This window comes from Leptonotus elevatus, chromosome 3 (genome assembly GCF_054856555.1).
Source record: "Leptonotus elevatus isolate MCC_2025b chromosome 3, RoL_Lele_1.0, whole genome shotgun sequence".
Classification (NCBI taxonomy): domain Eukaryota; kingdom Metazoa; phylum Chordata; class Actinopteri; order Syngnathiformes; family Syngnathidae; genus Leptonotus; species Leptonotus elevatus.
Window position 1 is genome coordinate 10,675,717 of NC_141241.1, and position 15,717 is coordinate 10,691,433.

Here is a 15,717-nt window from a genome sequence, read left to right on the forward strand (position 1 = left end):
TGTATAGCTGAAAAATAGTGGTGCTCTAGTACGATATTGTGTATGGTATTTAGTGAAGACCTGTGTACAGGCATAAAGCAACTTAACACAACTTCTATACACCTTGCATGAAAATAGCAAAGACTTGATGTGCCCTGACATTGCCACACAAACCAAGAAGTGACGTAATACTGCTGTCGGGGCCGGTTAATCAGCCGCTAAGGGTAGTTCAAGGCACCTTTCTGGTTCGCCCATGTCAAGTTAACCCATTAACATCATTCCTTCAGGACTGCTTTTGCAATTTTAAACATCAGTAGCCCTGCAGTCATAGCCCACCTACACAACTTCTACTGACTGACCTCCTCTGGAGACAGTGTGGGCACAGATAGCACTTGATTGACGTCTACCATACACGGTTCTTTTCTTTTTATTGGATCAGAGTGTCTGAGTTTTTGACTTCATTATCGTTGTATTAATTCAGAGAGGCCTGGAGATATATAACTCTCTTTATAGTTCTCCAACTTCCACGCCAACAGTTCTTTTTTTTTTTTTTTTATCAGCCAGCCTCATCAGAAGCATCTTTGAGTTGTTGATGGCGGGGACTTTAACTACATTTGCCAAGTACTTCCTCGGGGCTGTTGATTGGGGAAAGGACAAAGACTAAATTAGGCTCACAATTTAGAATCAACTTCGAATTTAGTGACACTGCTCTGACTTTCAGTTGTATATAATTCATATGATATGGCCTAAGGTTTGGGTTATTAGCACAGAACTATGAGAAGAACTCTATTGGAAAATGAGTTTCTTTAATATTGCGGCAACATAACCCGAATTTGTATGACAGCCACACTATAATCCATCACTATCCTAATCTAACATAGTCATAAAGTCACAATTTCAGTTAATTATAAACAATGTGATGTTGACCTGTCTTAACATCATACATCGGTGTCATTGTAAACTTTATACTTCCTCTCTGTTATTCTATGTTTAGGTGGTAATATTGTATTGTTACTGCTAGTAAAAGTAACCACAGTTGGGAGTAACATGCAGCAAAAACAACACATTTACACAAACTCAGTTTGGGTAGTATCACATCCATTTCATTCTCAGTATCATGTTGCACAGCATCCTAACCTTACTGTGACCAGCTGTCCTCTTGAATCGGATTTTAGCAGCCTTTAACCTGTTTGAGTCCTGCATGGGGTTAGGGTCTTTTTAGTCAACATTAAAGTAGCACTAAGAAACTTTTCCAACTTAATAGAATATTTTCCTAACTCTTCTGATTAAACTTAAAACTAGTTGAATGCTACCTTCGCCATGGCCTAAGGGGTCTGTATCGTTTTTACTGGCACTAAACAACTTTGAGGAGGATGGTAGGAACACTGCCACACAATAAAACTACAAGTACTGACGGCCTTATGGCATACATCACTTCCCCCTTTCCTCATACAAAGACGGAAGTCAATTTGAATGTCAACGCACGATTACTGCTTTCCTGGCAGAAGCTGCAAAACAACTGAAACGTTTTGTCTGAGGAAACAAAAAAGAAAAAGGGAAGCTACCCGGATAAAAGGACAGTCAAGGATCAACATTGTTCCGGCTTTCACTCGCTGGCGTGACCTAAAAAAACAACAACACAATGTGCTTGTCCTCATGGGAAATGTGGTCTTCCTTCGGGAATAACCTTACCGCTTTTGTCCATATGGCGCCGCCATAATCAACATAAACGTTCCTTAGTATTGCTTTAATGCAATCATTGGAACATCTTGCATGTCATTCATAAAAACAGAATTGTCACAGCTGTTGTTTTGATGAAGTTAAAGCATCTGTCATATCATTTGTTACAATTCAGAGATGGTAATCCTTTTAAATACATTAGTTACATAACTTGTGTCATCTCTTAGAAACACTAGTTACTGTGTTATGGTTTCCGGCACACATGCACAGACATTTGTACAGATCCTTCAGGAAGTACTGGAATCCTACTACAGGACTATTATGACAATATGGTTTGCACTCCAGTGAAAAAAAAAAGTATCAACTTGTCCAATGAGTAATTGTTAAGCATGTCTCGGATGGAGCATTTCTATAAACATCACCGCTAGTCACAAACCCCCATGAACTAATTATGACACTACATTTTCCCATCAACCTTACACCGCTTTATTGCCAGTTTTGGCTAACTGTTTAACTGCCCAGCTGCAACTTTACTGTTGTGCCTTGCTACCTCATTCATCGTAATCCAATAAAAAATCAATCAATCATCTAAAACACGAGTCACCTGACCAGCTCACGGCGTACCAAAAAGGCAAACACATTCTCATATCCGATGGGCGTCACAGGTTGATTGCTAATTATCCTCCAAACAACCTCTTGTCTGCGAGTGTTGTTGACACCTGCCTCAGTAGTGTTTTCCTTTTTAGACACAAATACGCCCAGCCGGCTGTTTCACACACTCTTGTTTCGTTTAAAAAATACAAGACCTGCGAGTCAAAAGGCATTTGCTCGCTCAAAAGATGACAGTGCTTCAGTGGCATCGTTCAACTCTCCTAAGTGCCTAAAATGTAAGTCAATACTGTTAATTTAATGTTTAAATCCGTGGCTGATGGGTTGATGTTAAGGGGAGAGATGTAGGGAATTACACGGTGCTTTAATATGAGCTTGTCATACCCCCGGCAGCTTGAAATGAGTATATACAAACTACTGGGATTGTTTCAAATAACGATGCAAGCTTTTGCCTTCAAGGAGACGCACAATAGTACAATTCAAAACAGTCCCCAGGTCTTTTAATTATGTGACATGGTTTTGCCAAACTACTTCAAAGATGAAGATTTTGTGCAGACTTTACATGCCGGCTGCTTTCTTGAACTTAAAGTAGCTGAGCCCAGAGTGTTGAAATAAGAATTTAAACTCATGGAGGCAGCATGAGCACATGACTTGAGTGCACCACAAACTGTGATTCCAAAATAATGTACCACTTTAAACTCATCTTAGAACAACCCTTACAAATAAAGGGCTTTCAGATTATTTGATTTCGAGAAAGCGCAAGTATGCTAGCGTGTACTTTGCAACTCATGATTAATGTCCCCACCCCAATATTTATAATTGACTAAATGAATAGTTCCAACCCTAAACCTAACCAAAAACAGTTTATTATTGCTTAATTAAAAAAAAAAAATGCACAATATAGTTCCACGGCACCATCTTGTAGCATCTTGGGCAGTTAAAAAAAAAAAACAACAACCACAAAACAGCATATAGGCGAGTTTTCAATAACTTGTTTAGATTCCCAGGCACTCCAGAGATCAAACTATTTGTACACAGGCCACTAAAACGTCAGTTTATCATAATACAGGCACTTTAAAGTTAGAAGAGATGTCATGAATAAGTGACTGATGATCCATATCCATTTTGAGAATATAATCAGGAAACTATCATTACACATTCGTGAGATGAACCACTTAATTTGAAATGGAAAACTGTCTCTTTTTTTTTTTTTTACGTGTAATCTGACAATCTAAAATGAGCGGGTTTCTTTCCAGCGGTTTCCTGTATTGTGGCTTGTGCAGTGAAATGAAAGTAATAATTGAATATGATCTGCACACTTGAATGCTACAATATAATGAGCAGAAAAGGGAGGGTACGTGAGCCAGTGTAAAATTGGGAGAAATAATGAGTGAAATGAGGTGAATTAAAATTAACAAAGTGAAGGTAAAAGTGGCAGGAATAGCTTGCTGTGTTGTTAGTGAATGGAAGATTGTAAAAAAAAATAATAATAAATCAATAGATGACATGTTCTGCTTTGAAGAAACCCTTATCTTCCCAATGTCTCCTGGGTACAGCTCCAGTCCCTCTGCTACCCTTTCGGGGATAAGCCGCGCTTGCTAATGGATGGGTGCTTTTACAACACAACGACTGTATGTGACCTAATTCAGCAAGTCCAGCTGTCCAACAAAACATATTCTTTATATGAGGTGTGTCAGTAAAGTTCCAGGACTGATGTCACAAAAGCTAAATATCCAGACTACATATACTTATTTTTTGTATGTTTTTTTTTTTTTTTTTTAAAGTTACCGCCATGGAGTCTAAAGCACATCCCCGCCCACCTGGAAAGATTATTCCACAATCCAACACAGTTCTGTCATCATATCATACAATACATGTCATATACCATATTCCCTCAAATACTGTCCGTACCTAGAACACATTCTTAATTAGTTGGCAGGTGCAACATCCACTCAAGACAACTTATCAGTTCCCTCAAAAAGATGCTTGCGTTTCCCCCCTCTGGAAAAAAATATAACTAATTATTCACTTCACAGATACTATATTTCACTTTAATTTGCCTGTGTATGAAATAGTTGAGTCTCTGGAGTGCCATCATGTGTGAAATTACACAACAAGGTAAAATCTTTTTGTGTTCTGCATATGACAGAAAATGTGTCTGAAAGGCATCCAGTGTCTGTGATATCAATCAGGGTAATTTGAATAATACCGCCCCCCGCACCGAGTTTGACTGGCAGCCATATTCCTTTCGGCCAGAGTACACAGAAACATGAACATGTGAAAGCCAAAAGCTACGCAGATCTGCAGTATTGTTGGATGTACAAGTGTAATTCGGTGGCTTGGTGATGAAGTGCTGCTTGTATGTGTGAAAATATAATTATTTTACTGTCTTCATGGGGGCTTGGGTGCACCTCACACTTTTTTTCAGACATGAGGCACGAGCACTATTACCTACTAGGGATGTAACGATATCCAAAAATCACGAAACGATAAATATCACAATATGAGCCTCACGATACGATAATTATCACGATATTGTGGGGAGGTTGGCGATACAATAAAAGCTCACAATAATATGTAAAAAATTCACGTTATTGTAAATAAATAAATAAATAAATAAATAAAATTTAACAAAAGCTCATATTGGTGGGGGGGAGCATAATATTGTGTTTGTGTACTTAATAACAGCAGTGATGGAGAAGTAAGCTTGGCCATGTCGTCATGTGCTCCTATTGGCTCAGTGGCGCAAGGCATCATGGTCTATGTAGTTCACAATGTTGTGTTTGGCTGATGAAAAGTAATGTACTTTTTTTTTTTTTTTGGACGGCATTGTTGAAAAATATTTGCTGGTATGACTGATTTTGAGGAGTGATAAAGTGGCCAAAACATTCCTAATTAAAATCATATTGCACTAACAAACTAACCACCAGAGGGTGCTAGAATTTCACAAATGATATATAACATCACATTTTTAATGGATGTTCTGCTTTTAATATTGTGACAACATTGTGGCACTTGACCATGTGGTCGTCATGGTCACGTCAACTCTATTTTCCAATCGTTTCCTGCACACTATTAAGGATTATTTTGTGTCTTGTGGATACGGCGACAAGTCCTGTAAATGCTGACGATTGGTTGCTCCCCAATGTTGTGCCATTGTTCCAGGGAGATGCGTCCAAGTTCCTCTGGTCAGCCTCGGTTTGTTCCCTTCTCCACATTTTCTCATTGATACTCAGTGTTGTTATTCTCCATTTTTACTTCACTTATTTTGTAACATGCAGCACAGTATTTTAACGGAGCTTCATTATAGACTGGTGGAAAAGTCCAGAGTGCTCCTGGGTTCCAATCCCATATTCAAAAAAAGTGCTTGTTAGGATAATTGAAGACCTTAAATTATTATGGCAGCTCGGTGCAGATGAACTGAGCATGTTTTGAGCTCATTGAACGTGGCTGCTTTAGCTTCTAACCATGTCTTCGTCACGCATTGGAATTAGCATAGTATCTTGTAGGGGTTGGACATGTTAGGATTTATTTTATTTTATTTTTTAGTCAACACTAATGTGATGAAAGTCAAATTGTCACCGAGTAGTCATTTATAGTTTTTTTTATTTTTTTATTTATAAAACTATCATAATCTATGATAGGAATGCTTTGAATTAATCTATATTCATCAATAACATTAACCTAACACTAACCCTCTGCAGCATTCAATTCTAGTGTTGTTCTGGATTCGAATCTCAATGTGAAACTTGATGTTAGGTTTATTTAAGACTCTAAAGTGTCCATTACTGTACATGTGAATTGTTATTTGTCATCTGGTTAGGCTTCAGCTCACCCGCGACCCTAATGAGTACGATGTTAATAACTTCTACTCCGCCCTGATCTACAGTTGCGTAATTAAACACACCCTGTCCACTTGATGAAGAAAATACAGTATCACATGTTTCAGTTCTGGAACATAAAGCACTTTTCATGTCCGCCTGCTGCCTGAACAAATCACAGTAAAAAAGCGGTCGTCTTAAATGAGCGCTGATTAACAATTAGCGCGCCGCCTCTCAAGATTCCACGGAGCCAACATTCTGACATGTGCACGTTAGGCGTTGACAAATGAAGCATTCAGCCTCCTGCCCGAGCTAGCGTTGCCACACAAATGACTCGATAATACCCGCGAGGTATCGCCTGCATTGTCCCGTTAGGGTGTAATGACGCAGGAATTAGGCGGAAGGGATGACGGATGACTGTATCACCTTTTGCGCCCCATTTGCATGTTATCAGTTTGACCGCCGCATCCAGCGGAGCAGCTGCAAATGCAAAGATCATTCATTCACAGCCATAACACCGAGGACGTGTAAAATGATCTTACAGTGCGTACTGATGGCACTATTGGCCATTCTCTTCATAGCATAACATGAGTGGCTTCTAATGTTGCATCATAGTGGGTATAAATCTCAGGCGGTTCAATATAAGGAGGTTTAGAAGCAGACGTTTGTCGTTTAGTATGGAGACAGCACACTCTCCACCCAATCATTGTGGTCTATTGAAAGCAATAGGGACATGTATAATAATAACTGCATGGATTTATTGATGGTTACGATATTTTTTCTGTGTGTTTGAATGGCAACTGGCATGCACGACGTGCTGAGGTGCTGCTGTCAGTCACAACTCATTTGATTTTCAAAGGACTTCAACTTGAGAGTTGAAAATAAAATCAGTAGCTCCTCAGTTGTACCAACTTATGAATTTGTTGCTATATTTAGTGACTTTTCTGACACTCAGCAACTTCTTCTGGTGTTACCGAAGACTTGTGGAGATTATGGGACTCCCTCCTGAGGGGGTGTTCACACCTCTACATCCAGACTGCAAATGAACATGCACGAAAAGCCACCACTGCTTGATTTCGGCAATCATGGATGGAGAAACTCAATGTAGGTTGTGGTTTTAATGTAACGTTGTCTCACATTTTCATCAACAGGCAGATAGGAAATATATTTACTTGGTTGGTTAATTTCACATTGGATGGGCAAGCACTCCAGAGGCCCAACTATAAAATATGAAGGGGGAAGTTCATTACACATGAGCAACAGGCTTGACTATTCTGCACAATGCGACACTGACATGGGAAACAGGAGTTAATTTAGTGAATGTCCATCTTCATACAAGAACATACCAACTACATACAGTACATATCAGGGTCTATTTTCAGGCTCAACACAAGTCAAGCACAAACTGTCCACATAGAGTTTTCTTTACTTTCTTTACTTTTACTTTAGTATTTTAATATACATGCACAATTAGAAACCTGCGTTTGCACCATTGAGGCAATGAAGACAGCCGACTTGCTTCCCGGCCAATTGAAGAGGCTCCTTAAATTCAATGCAGAAAATGGTCTAAATGACGGAAGTGTAAACGGACCTGCTGGAGTCCATGCAAGTAGATCGATGCAGGCAAAGTACGTTTATAAGGAAGGGCAAGAAGATCGGCTGCTGTGAAGTGGGCCATCCGATTGTGCATCCGTGTGTGTCAACTATGATATTAATACTAATCCACTAATCAATTAATTGATTTCTGCGATGATTCAGAGGGTTCAATGCGCACTGTTGACATATTTGTGAATAAAATACGATGACATCCATCACACGTCCGCAGAGCTCACAATGTATCTGCCTGCACCTTAATCAAATCCAACAAAATTACATTACACCACCTGCGCCACAACTTAGACTTGCTTTTAGCTGGTCAAAACATTAGTCAACTTTGATGTGCCAGGGCCTGTAAAAGAAAATGCTCCCAGTCCGCCGGAACATCCAGGATGGCGCAGTGCAGTCTGCCAAATTCCCAAACATGCATGTCTATGAAAATTTAGCCCATTTAGTTTTTCTATCCATAAAATATACAGTAATTAGTTGGGAATCTTTGAATGTTTCACAATTCGATTCGATTCCGAATTTTTTGGGCCTGCGATTCGATTCATAATAAATTTTCGATTAGGAACGATTTTTTGATTCAAAATGATTTGATTGACTATGATTTTTGCTTCAATCTATAGATGTGCAAGGAATTATAATGATCTACTCCAGTCTAACTCGCTAATGCTAATTAGCGCGCTACTCGCGGTACTTTTATCACTCAAAAGAACGGCTCCACGCTGCAACAAAACAACTTTTAGTGGAATAACTTGATCGTGACTTTTTCCTTCTACTCTCTAATGTGGCTACAACGTAACAGTGTATCAGACCGCGTGGAACCACACTGCCCCTAAATGGCCAAATCGGGTACAATGTGAACAGTGCTGCAAATAAAGGCATACACAAACAAAGGCAAGACAGTATAAAATAATTTAAATAAAATCGATTGTGGGACATTTAAAATCGATTCTGAATCGTACTAAATGAAAGTCGCGATTCTTATGAGAATCGATTTTTGGGCACACCTCTAGTAATTAGGTCATATTTTTTTCCATTCACACTTTACAAACTGTTTCCTTAGCTTAGCATTTCTTAGTCTGTGCTATAACTATATGTTTTTACAGTGGAACCCTGTAATTTTAATGTCCAATTGATGTTTTCAGGAATACAATTGTATTGAAAATCATGGAGGTCAACCTGTGTGACATTAAGATATTGAATTGGTCTACAACTTTTTTGTGATGTCACCGCAAAAGGTACCCTTGATGTCAAAAAGGAAAAATTATAAAACTGTAAATGTAACTCCTTGCGATACAGGAAAGCGGTACATATGTGACTGTTCTGACTGTTCAGCACAATGTGGCTAAAGAACCAATAAGTCAGCTTCAATAATTAAAGAAGAACTAAGTCAGCTGCCTGCGTCCCAGGCACACATAAAATAATCACAATATATTTTCTTAAAACCACAACGAGCAACAAATCTACTGACTTTTTCTGCTGTTATTGGAGACTTGGATACTGACGCTCCCTCCAGAGCTGGAGTCGTTTATTTTTTCCCCCCACACACACCGTGTGCACTGTCAACGGCTCATGCACAAATCCAGCACTGGTTAATTTAACCAATTACATTTTGATTAGGAGAATGGTTCGCTCACAGACACATTTTCAGAAATGCCAAAAGATTTACTTGGTGACTTAATTTCAGATTTAATGCAAGCCATTAAGTACATGTTCAGAATGTGTCACCTTTAAGACACCTGGGAACTGTTTCAATTTGTGGGAAAAATCCTTCAATATCTTTAATTGACTTCATTCAGGCTTATAACTTAAAGTTGTCTAGTAAACAAACAGTTCTTTGGTACTATTTCCTTATTTTATATAAAAAAAAAAAAGTTTTTAAAGAGCTATTGATTTATGAGGTCAAGCCAATCACAAAAAAAGAGTGTCTTTTTGTACACAAGAACTCCTGGTCCTCGTGCCCTCCAGTTTGGGAAAACTCCAAAAGAAATAAAAGACAGAAGGGAGCCACCACAGCCACACCTACTCCCTTGAGCATGCCCGAGGCCATCATCACTCGTATCCGGGGACCCATTTCCTCCATTTCCCTTGAGGGGGCATCTGATCAGCACTGCACTCGCCAGCACTCCATTTGTCACAGCTTCACAATATGTGTGCCACTCTCATGCTAACCCATTTCTCCCAATTGCCAGATCGGGGTCATTTGCTCTCATATTTTAGGATGGTGGAGGGGGGGGGGGGGGGGGTATCAACACATCGTAGATACTGTATATGCATGTGTGTTACGTCATGTCTCTGGGAGCACATGATCGCGGATTACGGCGGAGTGTGGACGAATGTGGGCGTGTGCGTCGCATCTCGCACATGCATGCACACACATGTGCATGATTGCTTTCTGTACCGCCCGACGGGGGGAGAGAGAGAGAGAGAGATATGGAGAGGAGCACACCACTGTGATGGACGAGGGGAGGGGGGAGCATCCTCAGATCATATTGCCTGCATTTTAAACGTGCGCGTTTCCCTGATAAATCCAACAAAAAAAATAATTCAAATGCCTTCTTTCTTCTTTTTTTTGCTGGGGGGGGGGGGGGGGGGAGGGAGCCGGAGGAGCGCGTGTCATTGCAGCCGCAAAGGAGAGGATGCAAGGCATGTGCACCATTTTTTCTTTTTTCTGGAAACAAAATGAGTGCAGTTCACATGATCCCACCGCATTCCGGTCAAGTAGCATGTCATGGATGTGATGACAGGGCCACAGAGAGACAATGGGTGGATGGATGGTAATGGTAACAAGAGATGGGATTAACCCCATTCATTCACACATGTGGAGAATCCACACACACGCTCCCCAAAAATACCTGTTTGTGTCAAGTTCCAGTGCAGGACGCCGGCGGCCAGTGTCTGGTGGTGTTTCCGTGTCCCCGCGTTCAAATGAGTGCCGATCGGCGATGCTGGCGAGGTGAGGGGAGGAGATGAGAGGAGGGGAGAGGAGAGGGAGGGGAAGAGGGCGGCTGGGTGCGCAGCTCACGGGAGTCTCTCACAGCAGCGGCATCATGGTCGCTGCGCGCCCGTCAGACCGCACGCATCCCGCAGCCGCGCCTCCACGCTTCTCCTCCTGCATGCTTCACTTTCGGAACCCTTGCCAAATGAAAAACAAAATCCGCTCCAACCTCCTCTTTTGTTGGTCTAGGGGGGCGGGTATAGTCCGAAATCTGGATGCAGACTGGTGTTGGTAGTAGTGGTAGTGATGGTAGTAACCGGGGGAGGCAGACAGCGATGCTGCTGCTGATGCTGCTTCTCCTCCTTGCTGGCCAGACTGAGGCTCTGCTCCCCTGCTTGGAGAATGTCTGTCCCCTCCCTTGCACGAAACTCACTCCCTCACCATCCTCCCCCTTTCTCTCTTACTCGCGCCTCGCTCGCTCTTTCGCCACCCCTTCTTTCAGCACAAACTGAGGTGTGCAAACGGCGCACACACTGCAAGTCTGCATCTTTTCACGTAGCCCATAATAGTGTAATAATAGACACAGTACATTTAGGTGAGAATATATCATATTGCTTTTTCTGGGCTAAAAACAAATATTAATATCTTGAACCCATTATAGGGGGTCCAATTCTGTGACACCAACGTAAACCCGATTTTGTGCACTTGTGCATAAAGCGGTTTGAGGCCATAAATATTTCACATTCAAATGAAAACCAGGTAAAAAAAATAAAAAATAAATAACTACTTAGACCCTTCAAACTGCCGGGTTAAAAATAACGCAATTTTGATTAAAAATAAATAAACAAAAAAGTTGTACCTCTAGGCGGTATTGTGACCCATTTTGGGCTTTTTGATGGTTCTGACGACCAAGCCATTTCAAAATAAAATGCTGCCCATGGGTTAACCCAACTTTGTTTTTTTGTACCAAAGCAACACATTTGTTTGTGGTTATTTAGTACAAAAAATGGGTTGTTGTATACAAAACAACCCAGAAATTTGGGTCAAATGAACTCAAGTAGCACGTCAGTCCAATTTTTGAGCAAAATTGGGTTATTATTGACCTAGCCAGCAATTTCAAGAGTAAACCTACCTTTACTGTTGTGGTTTGCGTACACATTTACAATGTCCTTTGTTGTTGTTTTAAATAGACTGTAATGTAATTCATTTGATTAAATGCCACTGGAAAAAAACAGGGATTGAGTGACCCGAAACCTTTGAACAGTATTGGATTAGTGCACTGGTTCTCAGCCCCGGTCCTCGAGTACCCCTATCCAGCCTGTTTTCCACGTCTCCCCAGCTAACACAGCTGAGGATCGTTATCGGGCTTCATGCGGAGCTTTCTGATTAGCTGATGCGTTGCTCGTGGTAGACATGGAAAACAGGCTGGTTAGGGGTACTCGAGGACTGCGGTTGAGAACATCACTCATACGGGTTGCCGTTGGTTTACTTGAGACAGTTTCATTGATGCGACACTGTTTTTTGTACACAAGTCAGAGCGTAGTGAAGTGTCACTAACCTATGCTAATGCAGTGGTAAAGTCATACTTAGAGTAAACATTTGTATGAAAAACACTTCAATGTCATAAATATTAAACACGTCACAGAGAACCACAGTTGGGCTAACTCCATTGTTGTCATTTTGCAGGAGAGTGATTTTAAGTTTTATGGCCGCGATAAAAGCTGGGGGATTTATATCTTTGTGATTTATATGGCAGTGATGACTCTGGATATTTGATTTCAGATATTTTGCAGTTTTCCTCTGAATTCGCTAAATATGATTTTCAACTTGGATGGTATTGGATATTTGTATTAAATCCTATTGCTTGCATTGTTATACACAACTCAGGTACCGTCATCATCTTCAGTATCGGCGGTTCAATCCTGGTCAGTAAAATGCCTGAGAGAAAGGAAAAAAATAAAAAACAGGGATTAGAAAAAAAGGTTGGAGCAACAGCTAGAAAATGTATGGATTTTTTTTTTAATTAGCATTGACAAACTAATGCTATAATATCATGTTATCATGCGTTATAATGAGATTTCCACCACCGAGTTCATTGTGCAAGCTAACCTAGAGTTCGTAAAACTCATTCCGCATGTTGACACACACTCACACAGAGCACACACACACGCTAGCTATTCTCATTATGTCGCCATTAATTGCTCATTCGTCTTGCACATTAGTCATGGACGCATTCTGGTGTATTAAATAAAACCCAGCGTCATGGTGTAAATATAGAATTTCACAATTAGAATTGTACTGATAGAAATGATACATGTTAAAAAAAAACTTGAAAATCTAATTTGAGAATTTCCTCCCTTGCGATGAATGTCAGCAAACTCCCAATTGTTGAATATCTCTAAAAGACTATCCTCAGCGATTACACTGTGGTGTGGGGTGTCCGGAGTGATTTTGGGGTGTAAAACAGTCGGGGCCAACCATCGTAAACATGCTCCATATTTACGATTTTTTAATGAGTGCAGTATGCTGTGCTGGCCATGCAGTATACACCACACACTGTGGGCCCGAGTTATGAAATGTTTGCACATGCAAAAATGTGTGCAAACTTGATTGCTCACCCAAATAGATGTGGAAGCTGATCTACTATTGAGGCACCCTCAGGATCACGTCTGCCAAACGTACAAATTGCTGTGCAGTTCAGTTTGATGTTCTGGGAGGAGTTTATGCAAATAGATTAATTTAGCCTCACGGAATGTGATATATCAAACCTCAGCTGAATAGTAATGGCTGATTTTGCATCTTTAGGTACCCGGTCTGAAACACAGGTGCAAAACGGCACACACAGCGGTGACAGCTAGAACAGGAAAAATGAGATGTGGTAGAGGGAACTTTTGCGCTTTTGTAAACATTTTTGAAATGCTAGAAACAAAAATGCTCACAATCTAGATTGGCCTTACATCAGCCAGCCATGATGAGTATTCATGCGATATCATCTATGACAATTTGCATTTAAAGGATCTTTGTGCAGTTTGTCACTTTTTTACCCGTGACTGCTACCTCTGGCCCAAAGCGTAACTGCATCATCTGTGTCAGGCTTGTTTATTGTGCGCGTGCGAGTACGTGCGCGATCTTAAATGCACGTCACATGTCCGCTACTTCTCTGGGGCGCGCATGACGTCACCCGCCATTACTCCACCCATCCCCTCCCCAAAGAAACTGTGTAGTGTGCGGGTCTATAAAGGGAAGATAAAGCTGATATGTCAGGGCTCTTCGTACTCATCTGGGCATTGGTGGAACATGGATGATGTAGAAAAAGCTTTAATATTACCTTTTTAAACAGCCCAATTCACCTTTAAGTCATGTTTTAAACCCAATGGGCAGATTATATCCAATTGCCACCCGGGTTTGCCCAACATAACTGGAGCAATACATTTATCTTCTGTAACTGAGTAATGTGTTTGATGGCCTCTTCCACTCACACTTCCAATTCCATCACTTCATTTTGTGCTGGCTGTCCTCATCTCTAATGTTCTGTGGTGAAATCCATCAGGACTACCTAAAGTGCAACCCCCTCTTTTCAATCCAGATGTTTCACCTGTTGCCAATGAGTTTAGTGAGTGAACACGTAATGAAGTGCCTACTATTTGGGATCTTAGTAAACGATGGACGCCTTAGTATATCACTTGCAACAATCTGTGAACACACAATTTAGTAGGGGTGTGCCAAAAAATCGATTCTCATAAGAATTGCGATTTTCATTTAGTACGATTCAGAATCGATTTTAAATGTCTCAAAATCGATTTTATTAAAATTATTTTATACTATCTTGCCTTTGTCTGTGTGTGCCTTTATTTGGGTCGCTGTTCATGTTGTACCCGGTTTGGCCACTGAGGGGCAGTGTGGTTCCACGCGGTCTGATACACTGTTAAATTGTAGCCACATTAGAGAGTAAAAGGAAAAAGTCATAATCAAGTTATTCCAATAAAAGTTTTTTTTTCAGCATGGAGCCGTTCTTTTTAGTGATAAAAGTGCCGCGAGTAGCGCGCTAATTAGCATTAGCGAGTCAGACTGGAGTAGATCATTACAATTCCTTGCACATCTAAAGATTGAAGCAAAAATCATTGTCAATCAAATCATTTTGAATCAAAAAACGTTCTTAATCGAAAATCGATTCTGAATCGAATCACAGACCCAGACAAGTAAGTAAGACATTCATAGATTCCCACCCCTACAATTTAGCCCTTGTATATGGGATCTTCAGAAATTTTGTTCTAAGAGAATGGTCAGCAAACACTGACTTACAACGTTTAAAATGTAAAAAATCCGTCTACACCGCTTTGATTGAGGTCTTCATTTTGTGTTGACGCCAACAAATGGAGACGCGTCACGTGAATAACTTTTCCTCACACTCCCTCCCCTTCTTCTCTGTCAGCTTGCATTCCTCCAGCAGCCACTAATTGTCTGGCCTCCCAGCGAAGTCGCATCCCTCCCTCCCCGGTCCCTCCCTGTCACATGGGAGGAGGAAAGATGTGGGAAGATGCTACGTGGTTTGTGTGTGGCCCCCTTTCACCCCCTGCTGGTGACAACTGTGACTGCACCTTCAAACAAATCTGACCCATTAGATGTTTTTCCCCCCATATTGCAGAACACTCAGCCAAAGAGAGCAGAAGAGCAAGTGATTTATTTAAGCATTGTGCCATGCTTCACTTCAGGTCTAATGCGATCCAGTGTGGTAATGAGAAGATTAGTTGTGTCTGAGAGAGACGATAATGGAGGAATTCAGTTGTGAAATATTTGTCGCGTCGGTGCAAATCAATTCTTTCTCTCTTGTCTTTTGTGCGTTTTTCTATTACGCGGTGTAATATCTGAATTCACGTTGTTTGTAACGGAACAGCTGTATACAAATATCCCTCCCGATCCGTAGCGGTGATTAAAACTCTGTCTTTTCTTTTCATATTGAGTTTATTTCACATCGCATCTCAGATTATTAAAGTTGTCTTCAAGCGCCGCGTTTTGCTGCTGACTGGGGAAATAAAGCGGAACAGTTACTCTTATTACAGTGAATTTGCAGCCTAGTGTTGGCATGTT

At 40.8% G+C, this 15,717-nt stretch overlaps 1 protein-coding gene across 1 annotated transcript in view; it reads right to left on the minus strand.

Annotated features, from left to right (window-relative positions):
* unc13c (unc-13 homolog C (C. elegans)) overlaps positions 1–10,712 on the minus strand; it is a 125,783-nt gene extending 115,071 nt beyond the window's left edge. Inside the window, exon 1 of the mRNA XM_086070781.1 lies at positions 10,547–10,712. The gene's annotated coding sequence lies outside the window, so the exon portion shown is untranslated. The remainder of the gene's footprint in view (positions 1–10,546) is intronic.
* Positions 10,713–15,717: the final 5,005 nt, after the last annotated feature.